This window comes from Diabrotica virgifera, chromosome 3 (assembly GCF_917563875.1).
Source record: "Diabrotica virgifera virgifera chromosome 3, PGI_DIABVI_V3a".
NCBI lineage: Eukaryota > Metazoa > Arthropoda > Insecta > Coleoptera > Chrysomelidae > Diabrotica > Diabrotica virgifera.
The window spans coordinates 197,299,827-197,305,823 of NC_065445.1; positions in this window are offsets into that span (position 1 = coordinate 197,299,827).

Sequence of the window (5,997 nt, forward strand, 5' to 3'; positions counted from 1 at the left end):
ATGGACAGCACCACTTTTAAAAACTGGTTTTTTGATTGTTTTGTGCCAGGTGTAACAAAATATTTAAAAGACTGTGGGTTGCCAAATAAAGCTGTCCTAATAATTGATAATGCGCCTTCACATCCTTCAGCAGATGTGCTGGTCAGTGGGGACATTACCGTCAAGTTTTTGCCGCCTAATGTAACAGCGCTATTACAGCCCATGGACCAGGGGGTTCTAGAGAAAATTAAGAAGGTTTACAGAAGACAGATGTTAAGCACAATCATAGAAGATGAAGGACAACACGGTGTAGTTGAAGTTCTCAAAACGTTCAATGTCAAAACTGTAATTTATATGATTGCAGAATCTTGGGAACAAGTGACTACAATCAGCTTGATAAAATCTTGGAAAAAACTGTGGAAGGGTGTATGCGACTTGCCAGAAAATTTAATTCAACCAGTGGATAACTGTTACCTGGAAAATGATTCGCCAGACGAAGTCCAGCCCCAAGAACTTTTGAATATGTTCCAAAATATTGACGGTTGCTCTGAAGTCGATGAAAGTGACATTAATCTGTGGTTAGAGGCAGATAATAACGGAGGTTATGCGCCACTTACTGACGAGGCAGTGATCGCGTTGTGTTTACCTGACGCTAGTGAATCAGACGCTGAGAACGCAGACGGTGACATTGAACAGCCAGTGATGAGTCATGGAGACGCAATGACCCAATTAGACGCACTAATGGTTTATTTCGAGCGGCAAGCGGAAACATCGCCGGCTGAACTGCTGATGTTAAAGAGACTGCGGGATCGCACAGCACGCAAGCGGCAGACGAAATTGACGCAAAAGAAACTAACTGATTTTTTTATTACCAAGAAATGAACAATACTCTATACAACTATATGTAAGTTAATGTGTACTGTGCATATATATTTCATGTTATTTCAATTATAACGGAGTTTATCTGTAAGTATACTGTATTTTATTAATTTTTACCATTTTCTCCGGCTAACCCGGATTTTCGATAACCCGGATCGGCCGCGGTCCCGATTAATCCGAGTTATCGAGGTTCCACTGTATAACATAGCGCGTATTTCAGTAACGACGCAACTACCTTATAGTGGCTCGGCACATTTTTACAGTTCGGTCTTTTTGTATCATCTTTTCATAGTATCTTAGAAGTTAATTGCGCAATAAACAGAAATTAACAAAATTTGCAATTACGTCATTTTTCTTTCGTATCGGACTGAATATCTGGCTGCTATTACTTTTATTATTATAATTAATCCTAGGTGGCACAGCAGTCGGTCCCCCTCTACTCAACTTATTCTTACAGTTATGCTAGCTATTTGGCCACGTGCAGTCGTATTAAAAATTGTGAAAAGTATTTTGAGTTTTTTATAGATAATATTGTTGAGAGTCTTGTGCGTAAAATTTATATTTTTGTGATTAGATAAGCATTTTGTGTTTTTTGTAGGAGCGCATCATCAGTGGTGGTTATTTTTATTTTATTTGTAAGAAATCTCTAGGGAAAATTATTTGTCAGTGGGAAAGCCAAGCCATCTTTACTCACTGTTATCGGCGAGTGTTTGTCGTCTCTTTATATGGCGGAAATAAAGACGATTCTCTGGAAACCCGAGATACAATCCATTCGCCAAAACAGTAAAAAAAGTGCATTTAATTTCTTCTCACTTTCTACAACACAAGATGCGCAGCCCGTTTCCACAGACTCCGAGTGTTCAGTCATGGCTCAGTAAACATTGTGATCCAGAACATTGGGGCTGAAAAAAGCATGGAAAATTTAGGATACCAATCCAAACTTTCAAGCCTCCAGTACCCCCGAGCTTAGGAAATTCATCTTTAGCAGATGCAATGGAAACTGGAAGTGCATGTGGTTACCGAAAAGCAGACCTCAAATGTTCAGCAGTGTTCCTTTTTTTTTTGTTGGTGAAAGTTGCAGCAACATCGTGAACATACCAACATTAATTATTAAAGAAAATTAATTGGTATATGAATTACCGACAATGACGCCAATCTAACTCTCATTATACCACAAAAATTCACCTCGGATACTGATTCAGATCTTGACTCGCAGCCTGGACCATCGGAAAAAATGAAAAAATAATAACTATAATAGATTTAAAATATAAAGGAAAAGATTCCTCTCATTGGCTGTATACCATAATAAAAAACTTACTAAGGAAGTAAAACTCCACTTGTAGGTAAATGGTATATAAATTTATTAAAATTTTTATTTAAAATGATCCAAATTGGATTGAAGTGGGTACATCTATAGTACAAAACTCACACAAACGTTTTCGAACCAATCAGTCCATCATCAGGTAGAAAACCTAAAATAAGCAAACCACTGTATAAAAAGAGGCCAAGATGAAATTTTGTCTGTTTGAAAGTTAGGAAAATTAAAACATGTGGCTACTTACTTTAGATCCAAAGTAGTTGGAACTAGCTACATAGTTAGGTCAAAAGACCTTAAAATTACAATAATTAGGCCATTTCGGCTACAACAATGTCGACAATAAGTCGATGTTTAAAGAATTTAGAAATGTAGTGGTACTACAATGTGGTCTTCATCTTGGCTTCAAACTGACAGACTGAAATATGACATTGAACGAATATTGACAAGACCTTCTAGGTAGGGAATTTTATGTGTATGCAGTTATTTTGTATTTTAGAAATGCAAAAAAATATTTTTTACTTAAATAAATGAATTTAATTAGCTATTAAATAAATGAGTGAGAATAAACAATTTGAATTAATGGTAACATAAAATTATTTATGATAATTTTATGACGATATAAAGCGAAAATTTTGCCAACAAGGTAATGACGTCACTTGTTCGAAAAGAAGAACAGAAAAAAGAAAGAAAAAAATAAACTAAAGTAAAATAAAAGGAAATGTATTAGATGATAAATATAAGGTAAAAGAATTAGTGAATAAATCTGGAGTTTGACCGTTATGAAATGCAATTTAAGTTAATAATCACAGTGTAGAGTTAAGAGTATAACTGGTTGCCTGAATTCATGTAAATAAGACAGGGTGAATAAAACAAAACTAAAGGCGGCTGCACAATTGACCGGGAACGGGAACGAGAACGGAAACGGAAACGGGAACGAGAACGGAAACTGAAAGCATCAGCAGATTCACAATTAAATGGTAAACAGCTGTTTTGTGTCACTGTCACTTGTGCTATTAATTTTTTTTTTTCCAAAATAAATTTTGTGGAACGATCTTTTTCTAATTGTATTAAAAGAGCATGGCTGTTAACTCTAAAAATATGGATTTATTTGATGACGACCTTTTAATATTTTTGTTTTGTTATGATCTTGGAACTAATTTACACAATATGTGTGCAATCGCAAAGGTTTGTCAGCATAAAGATAAAAAGCATATCATTCAAATATTTATATTATCATTGTATCTAATTACCATATAAGTATATACGTACTATGATCTACATCAATCATACGGATGAGGACATTTTTCCAATAAAGAAATCAATCGTTCGTCATTTATTTTAATGCAAAATGTATAAAAATTGTCACTAAAACTTGGTCACACACTTCTAATAACAAATTTTTATTGAGGATTTGACAGTATTTTTAATACTGCCTTCTGATTGGTTCCGGGAATACAACTGGAACGAGAAAGTTAAAACATGGTCAACTTTCCCGTTCCCGTTACCGGACAGCTTCTCGTTCTCGGTTATTGTGCATCTACAACATTAATTTACGTAGAGGTTAACTTTTTTCTCGTTCCCGTTTCCGTTCTCGTTCCCGTTCCCGGGCAATTGTGCAGCCGCCTTAAGAGTAGATTACTATGGTTTAACGGAAATGAGATTAAAGTACTAAATAGTTGTATTATTTATGTGAAAGTAAAATTAAAAATTAAAAGACTATGATATGGAATGAAATGAAGTTAAATTTCGGTTAGTTTAAAAATAAAAAATAATTAGAATAATTGAAGTATAACTGGCTGACTGAATTTATGTAATTGAAGTGTAAATAAAAACAACAATAAGAGAAAGTTGATATGGTGTGAAGTAAATAATAATAAGGTACGAAATGGTTGTATGAATATATGCGAAAATAAAATTAAAAATAAAAATATAGAGGAAATAAAACGAGGGTGAAAAGAATGGTAAAAATGTTGCATTATAAAATAAAACAAAATATGTAAGCCTTAAATTAATGGTTGTCTAACTTGGAGAGAGATTGAAAATAATAATTAGGAAAAGGAAATAAATTAAAGTTATAAAGAGAATGAATATTATATGTGGTAAATGGACCAACAGAGACATGAGAACCTAAGCCTACCTCCACAAAGGATAGGAGGCACGCAAAGGCACACACATATCTACCAGCCACAAGGATCACATAATAATCATGACGAATTGGCAAAATTGTTCTTAGAATTACATTATAGCTAATGGTGTATTAAATATATAGTAAAAAGTAAAGAAAGGTCTTGCAAAAATTCAGAAAATAATTGAAAGGATAGGTTAAGTTGTTATGTATAACAAAGCTAATAAAGAGCAGAATGAATATGTTTTTGGTCAACAGACTAACCGAGACAAATATGCCTGAACTTACCTCCACAAAGGATAGGAGGCACGTAAACGCACACACATATCTGCCAGTCCAATGATCACAAACACTAATAACTACAATTTAAAATTTGGGCTTAGGTGAACTAAAGGATTGTTTATTAGAGGTGTCCAATAACCACCAGCAACCGAGCCACAGCAAAAACCTGTATATAATTAGAATAAAAGGTAAAATAATTGAGAATAATATATTGTAAAAGAATGGAGGGTTTGTGAAATGTTTATTGTGTCACATGCAAAAATTAGGTGAAAGTTGTAAATTTGGAGTTGTCAAGCTGAGAAAATAAAGAATGTCCTAAAAGAAAAATGAAGAGAAATATCATGTGAGGCATGGACCCTGTGGAAATAAAAATAGATGTATTTCAAAAATTATGAATTGAGTGAAAAAGGTTAAATATAAACTATGGAAATAATTGACGGTAAAACCGTGACTTCACTCCTATTCACCGTCAATTATTTCCATAGTTTATGTTTAACTTTTTCACACAATTCATAATTTTTGAAATACATTTATTTTTATATCCACAGGGTCTAGGCTTCACATGATATTTCTCTTCATTTTTCTTTTAGGACATTCTTTATTTTCTCAGCATGACAACTCCAAATTTACTCCTATCCTTTGTGGAGGTAAGTTCAGGCATATTTGTCTCGGTTAGTCTGTTGACCGCAAACATATATATTCTGCTCTTTATTAGGTTTGTTATACATAACAACTTAACCTATTCTTTCAATTATTTTCTAAATCTTTGCAAGACCTTCCTTTACTTTTTACTATATATTTATCACACTTACCTATAATGTAATTCTGAGAACAATTTTGACAATTCGTCATGATTATTATGTGATCATTGGGCTGGCAGATATGTGTGTGCCTTTGCGTGCCTCCTATCCTTTGTGGAGGTAGGCTTAGGTTCTCATGTCTCTGTTGGTCCATTTACCACATATAATATTCATTCTCTTTATAACTTTACTTTATTTCCTTTTTCTAATTATTATTTTCAATCTCTCTCCAAGTTAGACAACCATTAATTTTAAGGCTTACATACTTTGTTTTATTTTATAATGCAACATTTTTACCATTCTTTTCACCCTCGTTTTATTTCCTCTATATTTTTATTTTTAATTTTATTTTCGCATATATTCATACAACCATTTGGTACCTTATTATTATTTACTTCACACCATATCAACTTTCTCTTATTGTTGTTTTTATTTACACTTCAATTACATAAATTCAGTCAACCAGTTATAGATCATTATTCTAATTATTTTTTATTTTTAAACTAACCGAAATTTAACTTCATTTCATTCCATATCATAGTCTTTTAATTTTTAATTTTACTTTCACATAAATAATACAACCATTTAGTACTTTAATTTCATTTCCGTTAAAC